The sequence below is a fragment of the Podarcis melisellensis genome (assembly GCF_964234715.1).
Source record: "Podarcis melisellensis genome assembly, chromosome: 1".
In the NCBI taxonomy this organism is placed as follows: domain Eukaryota; kingdom Metazoa; phylum Chordata; class Lepidosauria; order Squamata; family Lacertidae; genus Podarcis; species Podarcis melisellensis.
In genome coordinates, this window is record NC_138528.1 from 56947942 (window position 1) to 56969438 (window position 21497).

A 21497-nucleotide genomic window follows, 5' to 3' on the forward strand; every position below is an offset into this window, starting at 1 on the left:
CCGGCGGCACGGCGGCAGCAGGAGGCCCCATTAGCTAAAGTGGTGCTTCAGGTTAAGAACAGTTTCAGGTTACATATGGACCTCCGCAATGAATTAAGTACTTAACCCGAGGTACCACTGTATTTGGATAGTTTTTAACAGATTTTGTGTGTGTGTGTGTGTGTAGTTTTTTAATGTTTACCCCAATGTTTGTAGCTGTATTTATTTTAATATGTAAGCTGCCTTGAGTCCCTGGACAAATAAATAGGGAAGAAGAAGAAGAAGAAGAAGAAGAAGAAGAAGAAGAAGAAGAAGAAGAAGAAGAAGAAGAAGAAGAAGACGAAGACTGCAACAAACTGGCCCTTTTGAGCCCCAGCATTCAGAGATACATGGAAAGAACTCATTGGGAAGCAGTTCTGGCACCACTGCTAGTAATGTATGATACAATCCAAAGGGTTTTGACTTTGGAGTAAGAAAAGTGCACATGGGCATCCGGGTGCCATTGTAATGGACACTACGCTAGCATATTGTGTACAGTGCTGGAAATATGTAATGAAATAACAGATCACAAAGGGGTTGAGAGAGTGATTGTCAACTGCCTATGGAAGCTGAAGATTAGCATGAGACTGCTATCTTAATCCCTGTTGTGGGAAAGACATATGAGAAGTGTTGCGTGTAAATTCTTCCGGATTTAATCAGTGGAATAAAGCACAACAGATCAAACACATGCAAAATATTATTCACAAGTTACAGTAGCCATCAAGCTGCTACTTAGAAAGGGAGCCAGTGTTGTGTAGTGGTTAGTGTGTTGAACTAGGGTCTGGGAGACCAGTGTTTGACTCCCCACTCGGCTATGAAGCTGACTGAGTGACTGTGAGTTAGTTGCACTACTCAGCCGAACCTACCTCACAGTTTTGAGTTCCTTGGAGGAAAGGTAGGGCATAAATGTAATAAATAAATAAATATGGATGGTTTTCACACTGTCAGGTCAGTGTCTTGAGGGGAGACATGACAACTGTCCAGTGGCGTAGCGTGGGTTGTCAGCACCCGGGGCAAGGCAAGTAATTTGCGCCCCCTAACCCGTGGATTTTAGTAGGGGCAGAGAGTTGTGAGTGCGAGTGCGCGCCCCCCCAGATGTTGCGCCCAGTGCGGCCGGCCCCCGTACACCCCCCACGCTACGCCACTGCAACTGTCTTTGAATATATGATGAACTCTTGTTCTCTTTTGCTCCAGAGGGCCGGACTTGAACCAACAAGTGGAAACTATAGAGAAGCAGATTGCAATTGAATGTCAGGCGAACTTCCTAAAGGTAAATTGCTCTTTAGCTGTTAAACAGGCTGCCTTGGGAGGTGATGGGCTGTCCTTCACAGGCAGAGACTGGGTAGCCACCTGACAAAGATACTGTAATTGCATCCTGCATTGTAGATCCTGCACTGAGCAGGCGGTTGGAGCAAATGACTTCCAAGTTCCTTTCCAGCTCTTGATATACAAGTACATTATCACAGCTGGGATAGCTCAGTTGGTAGAGCTGGTAGAGCATGAGGCTCTTAATCTCAGGGTTGTGGGTTCAAGCCCCACATTGGGGAAAATATCTCTGCATTGCAGGGGGTTGGGCTAGGAGGTAGTCCCTTCCTCTTTGTCCCTCCCGATGCTTCAGTTCTCTGGTTCTGTGTTGCAGTGGTATACACTACATTAGATAGACACAGATTATCTGAAAAATAAAAATGAGATTTCAATAGCTATTCAACAGGATGTCTATTTTGATACCAATAAAATTAAGTTTCATACAACATGTATTTTATGTGACAGGAGAAAATAAGGTGCGTATAATTATATAGACATGAGAGAGAGAGAGAGAGAGAGAGAGAGAGAGAGAGAGAGAGAGAGAAGTTGACAATAAAATGAAACAGGCTTGGTACTGAGGTAGTTTAAAAGAGAGAGAAAACAGTGTACCTCACTGACATCACAATTTCATTGAATGATAAATCTTAGAAAACCATATTGGCAACACAAACAAACCAACCTTAAAAATAAGTGTACCGCTCACAAGGTAAAGAAAATCCAAACCCAAAGACAATTATAACATTTTTCTTCTTCATGATGTATTTCAGTAATCTCAAAACAACTCATTGGATGCTTCAGTTCCAACTTCAAGTTTTATGGGGCCGTTGGGCAAGGAAAGCTTTGAGGAACTTACCCATCTCTACTTGCCACTGCTTGCACTCTCTCAGAGGTCAAGGTGAACATGCAGTTACAGGAGCAGGGCCAAGAAGCTCCTGATGTTATCAGCAGTCCCTCTGCTGGGCTGCAGGCTTCAGCAGGTGTCTGATAGCACTGCCTCCTGGTTCTGGCCCTGGGATGCACTCAACCGGGGCAAGATCTTAACAGTGTTCATCAGACTTGGGAAAGGGGTGGGGAGAGGAATTAGGTCTAATAACTCTGCTCCATCCCTAACTGCATTCACACCTATGTGTGAAGGCACCTTTGTGCATGTAAACAGTATGTGCATTAGGAGAAACTTTGAATAGGTAGAGTTCCTGAGCCCATATGTATATACTTTGGGTGCTTTTGAAATGATTAAGCTCTTTCAGACATTCACCGAATGTTCCTAAGTTTGGATAGGGCTAGTGATTGTGAGCCTGAATCCCTACTCCTCTCTATGTATGTTCAGATGAGATTCTGAGCAGTTCAAATTGTTATGCTTATGGTTAGCCGCTCTGGATACTAAAGGGCAGTATAGAAATGTATTAATAAATAAAGCAGTGCTCTCACTTATCATCTGGAAAGTTAGGAACATATATTAATTGTCTGATGGTAACAGAAACAGTCAAGCATTATTACACTCAGCTAAAATGAGCCGTGAAAATGATTGCGCCTGTCAATGCTGTGTCATAATCTATCATCATTACATCATGAGACATTGATCAATACAAATACTACCAAAAAAGAAAGGCAAATGTAGCATCCTAATATTGGTCTATTTTTCAAACTGAATTCAAATTTTAATTGCACAAAACAGTTTCAATACAGATTGGGGGAATAGTCAATATTTATTAGCATCACACTCACACAGAAACAGGAGGCTGAAGTACTTTAACTATGAAGTGATACTCAGAAATAGCTGAGATCTTTAACTGAGGTAAACTGGCATAATTGCCCCCAAGTTCACATTGCAGAAAATATAGCTTATATTTGGCACATCACTCAATGCCTTATGCTTTCCATCTATTTTTTTTCTAGTCTAAATGATTACCTTTACATGCCTCCTAAATCTTCTGCATTATTATGACAATGCTTCAGGTTCTATCAGAATAAGAACTTAATGTTTTCATTTTTCGTTTGGTCACAGCTTTCAATGCATTTATTGAAAATGGAATACAAGGAATCCCTCTTCATGAACTATGCTGTCCTATTTTCAGTGATATCCCTAGAGTTACGAAACAGGATTTAGCTAGTCAGTCTCCTCTCGTCAACTGGAAGAAGAAGAAGAAATGTTCATATGCTTTAAAAATTAAAGACCTTGGTTAACCATGTTTGATGGAATGAAAACCTTCCATTAAAAGATGGGTTCTACTCTTTCATTTTCTGCTAGTGATTTCTGGATAAAATTTCAAAACTGCCTTTTTTTTGCTTACAACAGGCAACAGAAAGGGACAACCAACAGCGGGAACAGAAATGCTATAAAATAGCTTCATGGCTTGTAACTAGCAAATGTGAAAATGCTTTTTACAACTGCAAATGCATTTAATGCCTCTGTCTGTACTTTTGTGGTAACCATGTTTTTACATTATTATTATTATTATTATTATTATTATTATTATTATTTCACATTGCCGTCAGTGTACAATGTGATTTATATGTATTGTGTTTTGCCTTTTTGCATCAGTAAAATAAAACAAAAACAGACCTCTGTCTCAAGGAGCTCATAGTTTGAAATTTGAAAGTGGAGAGAACTTAGGAAGGAGAAATGCAAGGAGAAATGTATAAGGAGAAAGGAATGCAGTTACACCAGTAATCAAAGTGGGATGGGATGAGATGCCTTTCCAGTTCTTTTAAGGCAGTCTTGCCTAACCACCCCCTTCCTTTTTTCTACCAGTTTTGACAGTGAGTTACATGCAAACTTCATTGCTGTTGGAGGTGAAAACATAGATTCTGGGGAGGAAATTGAAGGAAAAGACAGGAAGGGCCATAGTGTGGTCACATGTTGAACGGACCTCTCTTTGAAACACTGTCTGGTCCAAGTCCAGATTGAAGCTAAAGAAACATAAGACAGGAAAGCAGGAACCTTGAAGCTGACCATCAGCAGTTAGGACTGGACAATCTGGTGCAACACTTTGCAAGCGGCTTACCAAGACCTGAGGAGCCCCTTTTAGCAAGACTTGCAGAGTCCTGTGCACAGTGCTTTGCAGGCACCACCAATCAGCTGACACCCACTATTAGACCTGTGGGTCCCCACCCCTGGCTTAGATGCATATGTCTCACATGTGTCTCACACAGGGGATAGATACTGACCACATCACCATGTCCCCTTCTGCCTCTTCTGCACAAGAAAGCCTAGGCAATCCTGTACCCATTTACCTGGGAGTATGCCCCATTAGACACAAGGACTTACTTCTAAGTAGAAATGGCTTACCATTGTGTTGTTGTTGTTGTTGTTTAGTCGTTTAGTTGTGTCCGACTCTTCGTGACCCCATGGACCAGAGCACGCCAAGCACTCCTGTCTTCCACTGTCTCCCGCAGTTTGGTCAAACTCATGCTGGTAGCTTTGAGAGCACTGTCCAACCATCTCTGTCACCCCCTTCTCCTTGTGCCCTCAATCTTTCCCAACATCAGGGTCTTTTCCAGGGAGTCTTCTCTTCTCACGAGGTGGGAAGCTAACTCTACAGTGAAGCCTTGTGAATGTCAGGACTTCAGTTCCTCCTGCACAGCAGGAGACATGACTACGACTCTTTGCAAAGTTATTGTATTTTTTCATTTGCCATGGGGTGGGGGAGCCCGGCAATTTCTGGACGACTAATGCAGATGTTCTAAAAGGGAGTTCTAGGCAAAAAGGGGGAATGGCTAAAAGGTTTAAGAGGATAAGAGATCCTAGGTTAGTCTTGTAGAACTAGCAGCACAGTGTGGTGTGCCATACAATTAAAGCCATTATCACATACTTCACTGTACCTTTAAAAATCTAGAAACACAGGCTTTCTCCCTGGTAGGCATTTATTTGACAACACAAGAAACATCATTGACATTTTGGAGTTTTTACAGATTAATTCAAACACAAGAGCGGTGTTGATTTTTATTGATGCGGAGAAGGCCTTTGACAACATTTCTTGGCTGTTTATGAAGAAAAATTTGGAAAGGATGGGAGTAGGGCGGGGGTTTGAAAATGGAATAGAAGCAATTTATTCAGAACAAAAGGCCAAATTGATAGTAAACAACGTGGTGACAGAGGAGTTTAAAATTGAAAAAGGGACACGACAGGGGTGCCCTCTATCTCCTCTGCTGTTTATTTCAGTCCTGGAGGTGCTACTGAACATGATTAGAAACGACCGGTTGACACAGGGAATTGTGGTCGGAGAGAAACAATATAAACTGAAAGCTTTCGCAGATGACTTGGTATTAACATTACAGGAGCCAGCCTCTAGTACTAAAAGAGCGTTAGAATTAATTTCTGATTTTGGTCGGGTGGCGGGATTCAAGCTGAATAAACAAAAAACTAAAGTTTTAGCAAAAAACTTGACAACTACTGAAATAGAGGAGTTCAGAAAAGAAACAGAACTAAATGTGGTTAAAAAAGTAAAGTACCTAGGGGTGCACTTGACCTCCAAAAATTTGAATTTATTTAAGGACAACTATGAGAAATGTTGGTCAGAGATAAAAAGAGATCTGGAAACATGGTCAAGATTAAAACTTTCCTTGTTGGGCAGAATAGCTGCTATAAAGATGAATGTATTGCCGAAAATGCTATTTTTGTTTCAGTCCCTCCAGGTCGTGGATAAGGTGGAATGTTTTGGAAAATGGCAGAGGGATTTATCTAAATTTGTCTGGCAGGGCAAAAAGCCCCGAATAAAGTTTAAAATACTAACAGATGCGAAAGAAAGAGGGGGGTTTGCCCTGCCGGACTTGAGGTTATATTACGAAGCTGCAGCCCTCTGCTGGTTGAAGGACTGGATCCTATTGGAGAACACCGATGTCCTTGACCTGGAGGGATTTGATAATGCTTTTGGGTGGCATGCATATTTGTGGTATGACAAGGTTAAAGTTCATAAATTGTTCAAAAACCATATTGTCAGAAGGGCAATTTTCATGGTCTGGTCAAAATATAAAGACTTATTGGAGAGTAAAACTCCGAGGTGGCTCTCACCGATGGAGGCTAAAGCACGTAAAAGACTCAATATGGAGGCCCACTGGCCTAAATATTGGGAAATAATTGAAAAAATTGGAGATAAATGGAGGTTACAGAGTATGGAAAAGTTAAAAAACAAGGTGCGAGATTGGTTGCATTATGCTCAAATCCAGGAAGTTTTTAAAGCAGACAAAAAAGTGGGTTTTCAGGAGGAAAAATCGAAACTAGAAACAGAGTTGCTTGAGCCAAAATCCAAGCTAATTTCGAGAATGTATAACTTGCTGCTTAAATGGAACACACAGGATGAGATTGTCAAATCCTCTATGATAAAGTGGGCACAGGACTTGGGGCATAACATTATGTTTGAAGACTGGGAAAGGTTATGGAACACCGGAATGAAATTCACGGCATGTACTGCCTTGAAGGAAAACATTATGAAAATGATATACCGGTGGTACATGACCCCAGTCAAGCTTGCAAAGATATATCACCTGTCTGATAATAAATGCTGGAAATGTAAGGAAGAGGAAGGGACATTTTTACACCTCTGGTGGACCTGCCCGAAAGTGAAGGCCTTCTGGGAAATGATACATAATGAACTAAAAAAGGTGCTGAGATTCACCTTACCTAAGAAACCGGAGGCCTTCCTTCTGGGCATGGTAGACCAGAGGATGGTCAAGAAAGATAGAACTTTCTTTATGTACGCTACTACAGCAGCGAGGATTCTGTTGGCAAAGCACTGGAAGACACAAAATCTACCCACATTGGAAGAATGGCAGACGCAGCTGATGGACTATATGGAGTTGGCTGAAATGACTGGCAGAATTCGAGACTCGGGAGAAGAAGAAACGGAGGAAGTTTGGAAAAATTTTAAGGACTATTTGAAAAAGCATTATAAGTTGTATGAATGTTAAAAAATGCTCCTTTCTAGGAAGGTATAGCTTCAGTATCGGCAAATTTCTGAATTGATAAATAAGACACTATAAGACAGAAGTGAGGTAACGAAATATTTTTATTGTGTGGAAATTAAAAATTAATGCAATTGTATCGAAATGTTTACATCAGATAACACGATAAAATGGAAGATATATTGTTATGTACAAAACAAGTCAACAAATTGCTGAGGTTTTGGTTACACAGGGAATGCAGTGCTCGGGAGATGGGGGAAGTCCATTGGATTCATGGAAGTATGTATTTGAAAGTGGAAATTTGTTTATTAAAAACCTAATAAAATATTTATAAAAAAAAAAAAAAATCTAGAAACACAAACTGTTGGACCCCTGGGCATTTAATTCCCAAAGTCCTAAGTGGTCAAATTAACTGTTGTCTAAAGGCATTAATGAGGAGGGCAATTGCCACCTCGGGTGGTAGTTAAATGAACATGCAAGATAAGATTATAATTTATTTAAGGTTTTCCCACTCTGGCAGAGAAAAATATATATTGCAGGGCAATGTGAGGCAATGCCAGGATTTACTCAAGAGGGAATATCCCCATATAGTTCCCCGCATTAGAGTTCCCAGTAGAGCCATACTGGCGGCTATACTTGCTGGATGGAGACTGGTGTATTATTATGTTAATGAATTTCTGACTGAATCTGTTTAAATTCTTGTGTTTTTTTAGTAATGCTGACATTTTAAACACTTCCTGGTTTTATTAATATTGATTTTGCTATATACATGTAGTTTTTATTGTTTTTTTAAAGCCACTTTCACAGCGGAGGCGGGCGCATTAGGGCAAATGGGGCACTGCCCCACCAACCCCAGCCTGCCCTCAGCCAGTGTCACCAGCCTGCCTTAACTTCCAACTAATCAGCTTCCTCCTTTTCACTCTCTTAGCAGACAGGAAGGTGGGGACAGAACTAGAATTAGTTGGCCACCCCATAACTTTGGAATGACTTTGCTCAGAAAGGCAGTACAAACGTACTTAAAATAAATAAATAATAACACACACACACACATCCCCCCAAAAGGAGACGAGGGCAGAGATTGGCATTACATTTGCATATAACGCTATTTAAATTACACTAAATAACTATTGTAATTTAAATGGGGGGGGGATGCACTTCATCACAGTGGTGAAGACTGTGATCAGTTGACTCCCCAGGTGCCCACTGCTGATGGGCAACTCAAGGTTCCTGCTCTCTCTTCTTCATATGATGTCTTTAAGCTAGACTTGAACAGACAGTTCCTCAAATAAAGGACTATCGCCTACCAAGTAGGACACATGGTCACCCTAAGTTCTGCATTCAGTTCCCAAGAACTGCTGTCCAATGGCTCTGGAAGCTCAGAAGCTTGACAATTCACCTAGATATCAAAGCTCAGAGCTTGTAGCCCTGGAACAGATTGGCAGGGATGACAGGGCAAATTGTCTGAATTTCCCTGCCCCTTCTTAGCTATGGATTTGCGGGATATTACAATTTTTCAATGTTAAGAGTGTCCTATCCCCAGTGAGACGAAGGTAGCGACTGCCTACATGTAGAAAACTATGATAGTTTTCTACATGTAGGAAATTGTTTCCTATGTAGTCTTTTCTAACTGATAGCAGTTCTTCAGGGTTCCAGGAAGAGGTCTTTCCCAGCCTGTAGGTGGACATGGGACATTCTTTAATACTACTGTGGTCCATAGCTTGACACCTAATTTTAAGCTGAAAGCTCAGCCATTTTAGATTTTCCCAAATGCATTCCAGGCACCAGTTCAGGTTTTCCCATATGCATGAAGGCACTTCAAAAGCACAAACACCTGAGTGTCACACAGGGAAATATATAGTGCTTTTTTTTCTTTTAAAAATGTTTAGGGGTACTCTCATTTTCCTACTCATATTGAAATATTGCCCCTCAGTGAGGCCAAACTTAAGATTCACAAAATGTTTAGGAGTATGCGTCCAGCTGCGTCCCCCCAGAAAAAAATGCACTGTGTGTGTGTGTGATATATAAAATCTGGCAAGTGTGAATGTTTTACTGAAAGCTGAAGTGACCCTTGAAGAATGGAATGTGCATCTTTTGGTCAAGGCGACCTTCATTTTGGATGCAAATGTAGGACAAGTACAAGAAATGCAATGAAAAGGGTGTGTGTGTGTGAAAATAAAAGTCTTTTGGGAAGACACCCTTAGCTCCTCCCTATAACTTGCATGCTGAAGAATGGCTTTCTTCGAGGTGCGCGCAAGGACTGTGTCAATGACAAACAGGAGAGGTCGGTCCCACTCGACCGGCTCTTCCACGCTTTGTTCCGAGGTGACTTGTGGTGGGAGAGAGCTGCTGCTGCTGCTCCTTCCTTGCTCACAACGGCACTTTCTGTGGAGATTTCTCTCCCCCCCCGCCCCCCCATCCGAGCTGCATATGCGTATGAAGTCAAGAGCAAGGTTGGCTCTTCTCTTGTCATCTGTGCCCTCAGGAAACGTCGCCTCTCGCCGAGCCTCGGCTGCAGTGCCCTCCTGCGCGCGCCTTCCTGGATCTGGGGTGGAAGTGAGGCGTGAACAGAGCTCTTCTCCCCTCAGGGGGGCGCGCAGGGGAAGAAGCCGGGCACCGGTCGCCTATTGTCACATCGCATCCATTTGCAGCGTGTGCACGGGAGCGCAGCGCCCAGCTAGCTGGGGAGCTCCCTCTCTCTCCCTCTCCTTCTCTCCATTCCCTTCCCCTTTTCCCAAGCAAGTTGCCAGGCGCCTTTGCGCCCCGGACCTTTCCACGTCCCCAGCCCAACTTTCACGTCGCCTTGCTCCAAAACAAACATGACGGATTACAAAAGTGGCGGCGGAGGGAGGAGCAGCAGCAGCAGCAGCCGCGCCGACCCTTTGGAACTGAGGCTGGGGTAGTAGCGGGGGAAGCTGGGAGGCGAGCGCGAGACCGACGCCGGCTCCGGCTGAAAAGCTCGCCAAGCCCCGCGCCGCCTCACTCTGCCGCGGGCGCAGGTAAGGAGAAGCTTCGCTGCCCCTCTGCCCCACTGAGGGACAAGTAAACAAGGGCTGTTTTTTCGGGGGGGGGGGCTTGTGCTGCTGGTTGCCGCCTGTTGGGGTCTTTTGAGGGAGACGTGAGGCGGCCTCAGCGCTCACAAGGTTAATTTGTTCGCCTGGTTCCCTCTCAACTTTGAAGGAACCATTCTCTCCGCGCGCTTACTTGGGAGCAAGTCCCCCATTGGAGACGGGGAGGCTGGTTTCGCCGGGAAAATGTCGAGGAGCCGGAGTTAACCCCTTCCTCCCCTTCCGCGCCCCTTCCAGTGCCTCTCGGCTGTGTGAATGAAGGGACAAAATAAAGGGGAGAAAAATAACTTTTAACAACTAGGACTAGGAAAGAGGCACCTCTGTGTTACCAGGGAGCGTATTTGAAATTAGTTATTCCTGAGAGATGCATGCCTGGGAGGGTGCAGCAGAACAGATACACTTTGTGCAAGTAAAATGCCATCGATTTCACGGTGCAAGTCACCGCGTTTAGCATTTTAGCCGTCGGGGTGCATCCACGCCAAGGGGAAGCCCATCCATGCCCTGTGCAAATGGTGTGCGGCAAGGTCAGGAATTTACACTGTCGATGGAAGGTGAATTCAAGTCTTTCTGCCTTCTTCCTGAACACACATTCTCCTCACAGCCAGGTCTTCTTTGGGTGTTGCCTCTGATATGCACATCTTTCTCCTCTCCTGATATGCACATCTTTGTCCTCTCCTGCAGAGAAGAATTCAGGGGCAAAGCAGGATTGTGTTTGGGGTCCCCACAAAAGAGACTGACCCAGCCTTTGTATGCCTGAACTATGTGTGCAAAGAATAAGATCTATCAATCCATGGACACAAGTCTCCTCCTCTGTTAGGAAAGGCTGAGAAATAAAAAGGAAAGGTGGGTGGGGGGAAATAAATTCCCTGTTTGTTCCCGCTTGTCTTTTAAGTTGCCCTTTATCAATTGCTTGTGCTTTGGTAACAAAGAATTCAGTGTACTCTGAAATAAGACCCATGGCAAGTAGCTCAGGTAGAAGAACAAATGGGGAGTATTCGGTTGAGTACGCTGGAAAACCTTGACAACCTCCTCTTGGAGAGTTCTGGTACTTGTTTTTAGCTGCACTGTATATAGTTTATGTTGGATAAGGAAAGAACTGATTTACTCCTCCCATCAATGATGGGGAATTTCTGCCTTTTATGCTGCTGCTGTTCTTTTTGAACCTTTAATAGAAAGTCAACAGGTGCAAGTGCCTTGCCAGGAAAAAGTATAGCAATTCTTGCTCCCCAAATTGTCATTATAACAATCTACAATTGTGGCATTGTAAAGTAGAGTCTACCTCTACTTTAAGAGGTAGACTCTTAATTTCACATTTAGGACTCAGGCCTTCACTAAGAGAAATGGAGATAATTAATATGCTCTATTCTGGGAGGCAGTGGAAGACAGGAGTGCCTGGCGTGCTCTGGTCCATGAAGAGTCGGACAAGACTAAACGACTAAACAACAACAATATGCTCTATCCATGCATAGTACTGCTAATGCAGGTTCTGTTGCCTCATCATATCAAGTGCTCGGGGAAAAGTTTGGTGCTTGTGAAGAAATTTGGGGTTTCCACAGTCTTGACATAGTAAGGCAGTTTTGGAGCAAGGAGTTTTGGTACTTGAAGCTGAAACGTGTGTTTATGGGGGCTTCCCCTCCATTCTTCAACTTTGCCTAGTATAAACAGTGCAAGAGAAAGTTGTGATTCCATGCAGCCCTTCAAATGCTGCTTCCGCTTCGCTGCCTAGCCAGAGGCAATACTGTGAGCAGTAAAACTTCCTGATATTTTCAGGTCACAGTACTCCCATTAATTGCATGCATTAATGCTGCTATCATTCTTTTTAACCAGTAGCTAAGTCCCTGTTTTAAAGAGCTGAATTGAGATTTAGGCTGTGAAGTATGCTTCAGTGGCTGCAACATCACTGTACTCAGCTTTCATAGCACCAGTTTTCTATGGAGAGCTTGCTCATAACTGAACCAAAACTGGACTGTTTGCTGCATGACAGTTTCTAAGAAAACAGATTATATGGTCACCTCTTAGACCATACAAAATGAATATGTATTAATCAGTTTGCCTGATAGGAAAGGAATCCACTGAGTTCAAATCCTGATGCATTTCCTCCCAAAGGCTTCTCAAAAGGATATTGCAGGCTAGTCATCTCTAGTTTCATACTCAGTTCAGCTCTCTGAAGTCTATCCATATATGAATTTGCACTGGACTTTAAACTGAGGGTCTGGCTCTAGTACGCATGCAGCAAAGTAGAGTGATAAAATGGGTGGTGCTAATTCAGATTGCGGGTGGGAGATGCCAATTCTGAATGCATAAATGCCTTCCAGGTATGCGTCTAGCACTGTGAGCTGGGCTGCTATAACATTTTTCTCAGGTGCTCTAGCTTTTTACTTGGTAAGACCTTTTTTCCACACAAGGAAGCATTCAAAGTATGGGGTCTCCTAATGGCAGCTTGAAGTGCTGCACTCCATTCCTTGTTTCTACCACTTAATTATTCTGCAAGTGTAGACCATGCCTGAGGAAGGAGTTAAAGTGATGGGGACACACACACACACACACACACACACACACACGACAGTAGTAAATTAATTTTCTTTGTGTATTTTCCCTTCCCAAGGTACCACTGTGCTTCTCTCAGGAGGGTGTATCAAACACTTCTTAATCTGTGCCTAACCCTTTTTTTGGCTTGAGGGGCACATTCCCTATTGACTAACCCTCTGTCTGAAGGCTGAATGCTAGCAGTCTGTGTGACTATATTCAAAGTGGGTGTGGCCAAAGTGGATGAGGGGGTAGCTCTTTTTCAAAGTCACAGAGAGGAAGACACACACACACAATCACACACACAGCTGATAGACACACTCTCATACATAACAAGCAGCACTCACTTTTTCCACACACACTCTCTCACCTATATTGCCTCTTTACCCTGCCCATCAGATTAATCTGATGAGGTTTGCTTTTACTTTGTGGGAGATGCTACTGGAACCATCAAGTGTTAAATATTCCCACCTGCCTTCCCTTCTCTTCCCACATCCTATGCCCAGGACCCTTATGAGGATGAAATACTGCTTAAGTATTTAATACTGGGAGGCTGGATCTGACCCAGGGGTCACCAGTTAGCCACCCCTGTTTGTTTGTTTGTTTGTTTGTTTGTTTGTTTAACTGCCTTATACCCAGAGGTCTCAGGGTGGTTCACAGAACAAAATCAAAATATAAAACTACAAAATATTTAATCAAAATAAAAACAACAACCCAATACCCCACCCCACCTTGCTTACAGGAAAGAAAAGGGCACGCTGCCTCATTGTATGATTTAGTGTCTTTTTGGGGGTGGGGGCATAAACCCATGGACTGAGAAAGAATGGTGCTGGACCATGAAGCCTTAATGCTTACACTGATTTGGATGAAGTCATATGGGAGTACTGGAAATGGATAAGAGCTGGGATAATCTTGGTGTGGACCTAGTTCAGGTGAAATACCTCAGAAGGGTTTTATTGTTGTTTTTTTATGGGCGCCTCCAATGTGGATATTCCTTTGAATCACACTGTTCCTTAACTTTTTCTGTCATTGTTTGTCCTGTATTCAGTCCAGACTTTCTGTGTCCTATTTGACCTTGTTCGGCTAGACTGGTTTATTACGAGAGAGAGAGAGAAAGAGAGAGAGATCGAGAGATCAAAAAGCAACTAGGTCTATTACAACATTTTCTTTCATGCTTACTTTCCAAAGAAACAAACAAAAAAGTAATGCGTTGGTTAATGTGTAATTTAACACAGGGCAGATGACTATATGATGAAAGAGTGATCGTTAATGTCAACGGTCCATTTACACATTTCCCTCCTATATTCTGCTTTTTGTCTGACTTTACTCCCGATTCCACCTTAGTGGGTCATGTCAATCAGAAGTGGGTGGATCTTCATAACCAGAGGGACAAGAGACTTTCCCAGTGGAGAATCATCACTGCAGGCAGAATCCAGGGCTTAATTTAGCACTTTAAGGAGTAGTACCAGAAATCATCTCTGGAACATAACAAAGTCATTACAAAGAATTGAGTGCATCTGAGCATGTGATTTCTTTTCCACAACTGAGTAACCACAGTCAGGCCAACATGCAATCTTGAATTGAAGGTAAGGTTTTTTAGAGGATAGAGTGGCCTCCTTGGATGGTGGATGTTCCTTTCTCTGTAGAAAGGAAGCACTAGAAAGGTGGCTTGCTGAATTCCCACGGCTATCAGATGCTGGTATCTAGCCGGTCCTATTGTTTTTAGCTGCCTTTGTTGTGTGTTTTATTGGTTTTTAGTTATTCTGTTATGTGATGGTTTATTTTATGTTCTATTCCCTGCCATGGTATTTATGTACAAAGGTGGGATATAAATATTTTAAATAAACGAGAAAATAAATTTGTGATTTATCTATTTATTGTTAGAAAATAGGCATTGAAGGGAGATGGCTACAATGGCAAGCCTCAAACTGCTTTCTAGGCCTTAGAGGTTGTTGCATTTTTCCCAAGGGAACGGCCACCATACACCAACTAGACACCACATCAGATGGCTCATGACTGGTTTCCCTTCTGTTGCTGGGGGAAAGGGTGGCTGGTGAAGACAAGAGACTTCTTCTCAGCTGCACTACATAGCTTTTCTGACTGTGTATAAAAGAAATAATAATAATAGTAATAGTAATAGTAATGATAATAATATTTATACCTCACCCATCTCAGGGTGGCTTACAGTACATATAAAAATTGTAACAAAGGTCGTCTCTTCCTTCCTCTGTGCACCCTCCAAATCTCTTCTAGGTTTTAAGGAGGGCTAAGGACACACACACAGGTGAGGAGAGTGGGGAAATCCTTGCGTTGATGGGACATGGTAGTTGAAAGCTGCCCAATAATTTGCATTCCATGGCATTCTGATGTCAGCATGGTGCTTGTTATTACTCCCTCAAAGGCCCCCATCTCTCTTTATTAGCTGCTTATCCTTACTAAAATGTGCACAGATGTTGGTAACAGAACTTACCTATGTGCTTTTGGGTGTACCTGCTATCTCATTTAAATGGGAACCTCCACTGCTATGGACTGTTAGTAAATCAATGCAGCAGCTCCCTGGGTTACAAATCCCAGGTGTTCTAACAGCGCCTGTGTAGTGCCTGAGTTCCTCCTCTAAATGGTACACTGGATGTGTGCATTCTGCAGTCATGTTGTTGCTGCCTGTCTGTGTCATGTTTCCATTGGTTTTAAGACAAAGTCCTTGTCATGTCACAAGTCCCTCAAGTTCATATTAAAGTGGGTTTGGTCCTTTCCCACATAACGCCCCCTTTAAAAAGTACTTTAAAAACCATTCTTTTTTTCTTTCTAGTTCTCTAGTTTTAATTGCATTTATTTCCTCTTTCAACCTTCCTGTCCCATTTCCAAAGGCAATATTTCACACTATCTTATCTTCTTTGGATGGTTTCCTTACTGGGCATTTACTGTGAAACAATCATGCTTTGTTCACACATTTTTAATAGGGCACCTGCATGATTCATGATCAAAACATGCCTGTCCCACATCTTACCTTTTCAGCTTCTAGTTTTTTTTTAAGTCAGAAAATCCAACATTCTAATATGCAATAACATCCATACGATTTCCTCAACTGTAGATGGCACAGCTCTTCTAGCCTAGATAGACCAGTAATGGGCTGTATAGATGGCAATCTCCAGCCACTTCCTTTCCTGTGGTCTCTTTCTCTTTCCCCTTTCTAGGAAGCAGTTCTAGCACTTTAACCCTCCCCTTTCCAAACATCATTGCTCTTATATCAGTTTCCCTTGCCCTTAAATTCCAGCAGGAACAACCTTGTTCTGGAGCACAGTGAGATTTCCAATGCTCCCCCAAACTTTGGAAGTTGTGGAAATGGGCTGATCACTTGGCTGTAGAATGTTACTTGTATCCTAAGAGTTGGAAAGCAAAGTTCCTTTTCCATTTCCAGTTTAACAGAATAGCAATGATCATATGCTGCTAAATTGTCCACATCTGGCAGCACCTTTGGTGACTCTGTTGAGAAGACCTGCACTTTCCCCTCAGCCTTTTCCCTTTTACATATCAATTGGTTTTGGTGCGCTGTGTGATTGGCAGGGGAGAGAGGAGGCTGGGCTGCAGGATAACACAGGCTCGGGCTCATTGTTCTACAGTTTCAGCTGAAAGTCAGAGCACTCCCTGGGAAGTTTGCCTTCTATTAGTACATTTCCTCTTCCTTGTGCCGGCTCTCCTAAGAACCGATATTTTGAGACATGCCACAGGTAAGGGTTCTGTATACCAAATGGGTGGTTTGGGAGAGGGAAGCTGGGAAGTAACAAGATGAGTTATAGACATGCTCCTTCCTTCAACAAGTGAAATTCATTTTAAAAAGGAGAAATGCATTACACAAGCAGCTGCTGCACATTGCGTTCTTATGCTCCTGGCTTCAGTTTCACTGAAAGTTTTTGTTTACTTTGTTTTACAAGGTGGAGGGGCCTCACAAAGAATAGTACTTTTGTATACCTAGTGCCCTTTCAGAGATTGGAAGTCCTTTTGAAATGTCTGATGAAACCCCTGATTTTGTTCAAGAAGAACAAAACTACTGCGTGATTAGTGTTTAATCTTTCAGTAGGAGAATAGGGCAAGGTTCTGCGATCTGCGATCTTTTCTTTTCTGGTTTTCATATGTTCTCACCCACCCACATGGATGCAGTGTTAAAAGTTGCTAAAGATGGCTATTGTTTCTCTTTGCTAACTTGTTTTTCACTTCTTCAAAATGGAAAGGCACATGTAACAAAGTACTTTTTATTAATGCAAATTTTAGCTTTACTAAGCCGGTTTTGTTGATGCATGGCAAAGCTGCTGATTTTTTGTTTAGGAAAGTTTGATACGTTGACTTTTTCAAGAATTAAAATGCTTCCACATTAACATTATTTAAAAGGAAAACTGAGAGCCAGTTACCACAGTTGCCTTTGCATGTGCCAAATATGGGCTGAGTTCATCTGCATTATTGCCAAGTGTGCATTGTTGGTTCTCCAATTACCTCAGCATTTGATCAAATTACTGGTCTCTCCATGATGAAATGAGTGAACCTTAGCTAGTACCTAATTTGTAAATGGAGAGAACTATGGCTGAAGCCTTCCATCTATTTCCTAGGTATCTTGTGTGCTTCCATACTGAGTGAATGGGGGTATTCAGCAATAACAGGATAATTAAGGAAAGACTCTCCTCACATGCTCAAAAAGGCACTTCCCTCTTATTTACTGCTTCACATATTGAGTTATTGAAAGGAGATTGTGGAGCTGATCCTGGGCACAACTGAAGCCCTGTCCTAAGCAATCTGGGTACACATAAGATGAGCAGGCTAAAGGTTCATCTCATCCACTGTCATGTTCTTACAGTGGCCAGCCAACCAAATGCCTATGGCTGCAATGGTGGTCCCCAGTTGTGAGTCAGGGAGTTGACCATGGTCTGCTCTGATCACTTTGCCACACTCCCAACTGCAATATCGATCCACTCAATCTATCCCTTGGGACACTGGGTGAATTATATGTTTCTGATGACATTCCACTTTGTGTTTGTAATTGAATTGCATTTGTGCTTCCCTGTTGTGCAAACCAGGTAAGAAAAAGATAGTATGGACATGGTGGCCATTGATAATGTGACTTTTCTCTTGAAGCAACTGCTGTTTCTAAGAGTCTGACTTTTGATAGAATCGTTTTTTGTGCTTTCTCTTGAAACCTTCTGAATCATTCAGCACCTGTCCTTTGAAACCATGTATTCCAGCTGTATCATGATTCATTCTGATAATCAGCTTTGAAGGGTCTTGAGTTTACACTGAATGCTCTGGAATTTTTAAGGTTTAGCACACTTGACTTTATTACCCCAGTGGTCTTCTAACAGGTCTTTAATGTTTCACAAACCATAAAAAGATCATGCTAACTAATTCTGAATGTGGAACTTTCAGAAAAGAATTAGAGAGCCTGGTTCAAGATGTAACAAAGTTGCATAATTGGATTGTTTTCCCTCTGTGTAATAACCACTAGAAAAGGCTACCCTGCATTGAATAATTTATGTTTCTTTAACAGTGGTACCTCGGGTTAAGAACTTAAATTGTTTGGGAGGTCTGTTCTTAAACTGAAACTGTTCTTAACCTGAGGTACCACTTTAGCTAATGGGGCCTCCTGCTGCTGCGGTGGCAGTGCCATGCGATTTGTGTTCTCATCCTGAAGCAAAGTTCTTAACCCAAGATACTATTTCTGGGTTAGCGGAGTCTGTAACCTGAAGCGTCTGTAACCTGAAGTGTCTGTAACCCGAGGTACCACTATTTCTTTTAAGTGGGAATCTTTGGTAGCGTTTTCAGATTTATATTTCACTCTTTTTAAAAGTCTTTTTGCTCTTCACATCTCTTGGTGACTTACGTAATTAACCGTGCAAAAAATAAAAAGTACAATTGGCCTACAACACTCCAAATGTCAATAGGCGGCATAATTTCAGCGAAAAGCTGCTCCATACTAGCAGAAAAAAGCTTCACCATCCTCCTAAACAATTAATTGGCAATATAGTATTCTCCGCAAGGGGCATGTCTATGGCAAGCACCAGGAGTGGGGACTTGAGCCAAAGGGTTGTATCCAAAGTAGTACTAAGTAAGCCTATCAGTGCAAAGATTTCCACCTGTGCAACAGAACTCCCAGCTCTCTTCCATCTGCATGTCCCCTAAATATGTTATGGGGTTTTCCCCAATCCTCCAGAGCAGATTTGGGGAGGGCACAGAGGGAGGAACTGAGGTCGGTGGCGGGGGGGGGGGTCCTGTTGTGCAAATGGAAATCCTTGCATGGGGTCCCCTCTTCATCAGAAAAGGTCTTTCCAGGGTCTGGGTTAGCAGAGTAACATCACCAGTAAGAAGGTTATACCGGTCAGACTTCTGATAGTAGCAGCACCTTTTTTATGTATCTTGGGTGATTGTAGAAGGCAGTTATAATATGGAAGTTGCAATGAACTTTACATAAAGCTTTGACAGATGACCAGTTTTTGCAATATATTAATGCACAGAGTTTTAATGAGCTGGTTATATGATTTTTGCTTTGGGTTTGAGCGCATCCAGATTCAGCCCCTACTGAGGCTTGAACATGTCTGAAGGAGACCTCCATGTGCCTTTTTATTGGATAACCCAGTGATCCTGGATGTGCTTTGTAGCCCTTGATAGCCTTAGCCTCCATGAATTTGTCTAGTCTGCTTCTGAAGCCACCACTACATCTTGTGCTAGTGATTTTCATAGTTTTAGCTGTGTGCTGTATGGTATACACGGTATTTGACACATTAAATGGCAGCAAACCAGGGTTAGCCACCGAATGCTCAGTGATGCAGGATTGGTTGCAGCTGATATGTACCTCTGTGATACATATATTTTCAAACATGCTTTGCAATGTTAGGTATACACTACTTTTTGGGATACCTTGAATACTCTATTAATTTGAAGATAAAGTAAGTGGTGCTGCTATGTACTTAAGTCAATTTATTTCCTATATGTGGAAGTTTCCAAGATTACAGAAGTTCATAGCTTGGGCCTTTTCTTTGAAAAACTGACGCGTTGTCACACCCATAAGTTTGGTTAACAGCAGGTTTTATGTATAAAATATGTTTTATGCTCATTTGTGCATTTGTGAGAAAATAAAATAGAAAGTGCTTTTGAAATCTACCTTTTGTTACAAAAGGTATTAGAAGAATTTTTTAAAATAATGAAGAGCTATAATTACTTTGCAAAGGCTTTTTAATTTCATGCCTTAGGAAAGTATAACCTCTGGCAATGTTATTATATTAATACATAAAGATCGATGTGAATAATAATATATAATAAAAGCATGCTTTAATTATATCCAAAGAACTAGTTCTGTGTACCTAAAGGTTATGCAAACAATAAACCCTCCCAGGCTGCATAGCAAACAATTTTTGAAATTGAAACAAGTTTCAAACATAGTTTGTGATATGACATGGCCTTCTGCCTTTTAATAAAAAAAGGATAAATTCCCACTGGACATGTCAAAAAAGCCTCTGGGTACACCTATAGTAGGTCTGGATTCCAGCCATTGAATTGTTTACTTATATCATATTTAATTTTTAACCAGTGTAGGAGAGTTACAGAAGTAACAGGTAAAAGCAAAAATGTATCACAGACATTCAGGCTGATATTTAGATTAGAATGAGTGTTGCAAATGCCAAAAATAGGGAGTGTACATGGTACGCTGAAATAGGAGTATAGATGGGACACTGAAGTCTCCTTCAGAAATACATGTAGAACAGATTCCAACTATATTTTTAGGACACAAGTGCAAAGATGTGTGCTGTTTGAAAACAGAATAGACATGGTGGTGAGGAAGAAGGGTTGTCTGAAATGCACAAGATAGTGAGTAGCACCAGTATTCCAACTTGTTTCCATATGAAGAATAATACTGGCGTGAATAACTTGATTCTTGGACATAACTCTACTCATTAGACATCTTCACTAAAAATAGGTTTAGCTTGGTGTCATGTGGATATCTCAGTTAGTAGAGCATGAGACTCTTAATCTCAGTGTTGTGGGTTTGAGCCCCACACTGGGCAAAAGGTTCCTGCATTGCAGGGGGTTGGACTAAGTGACCCTTGTGATCTCTTCCAACTATACAGTTCTATGTAGATGTTAACAGATTGGCTGAGCATCTCGCACTGATGATTAATAGGCATGGCCGAAATGAACACACATTGTATGGGCAGCGTCAGGTCTGCCTGTCTATTGAAAATCACATCAAAGGTAGCCATCAGTTGAAATAATGGTTTCTGATGACATTGCTTCTACAGATAATTTCAAAATCAAATTGCAAAAAAGGGGGAGGGAAATGGAATAATAAATCACAATACTTTTCTCAGCAGGACCACTTTCAGGAGATAATTAAGACTGGGGATGGATGGAAATAATCTAAGTGGGTAAACAAGAAAATGACTGGCCACTTATTTTTTTAAAAAAATAGAAACAAAAAGCTGGACTGAACTAAATACTAGTGCTAGTTCCTTCCCCAATGGATAGACCCTAGAACAGTGGTGGTGAGCCTATGGCACGAGTGTCAAAAGGAGGTACTCAGAGCCCTCTCTGTGGGCGCCGTCGCCCCAGCATAGAGCCAGCAGAAGGCGAGGGCGGTGTGTCGAGTCCTCAGCTCAGCTTGGGCAGCTGGAGCGCCATGTGCGTGGTAGGTCAGCGCAGGAA

At 42.2% G+C, this 21497-nt stretch overlaps 1 protein-coding gene across 5 annotated transcripts in view; it reads left to right on the forward strand.

The window, feature by feature from the left end:
* The first annotated feature begins 9962 nt into the window (after positions 1-9962).
* SHANK2 (SH3 and multiple ankyrin repeat domains 2) overlaps positions 9963-21497 on the forward strand; it is a 334933-nt gene continuing 323398 nt past the window's right edge. For 3 of the 5 annotated variants that reach the window (XM_081891145.1, XM_081891146.1, XM_081891147.1), the window contains exon 1: positions 9965-10220. The gene's annotated coding sequence lies outside the window, so the exon portion shown is untranslated. Of the gene's footprint in view, positions 10221-21497 lie in introns of all 5 variants that reach the window. The other 2 variants (XM_081891148.1, XM_081891150.1) reach the window with 2 other exon arrangements.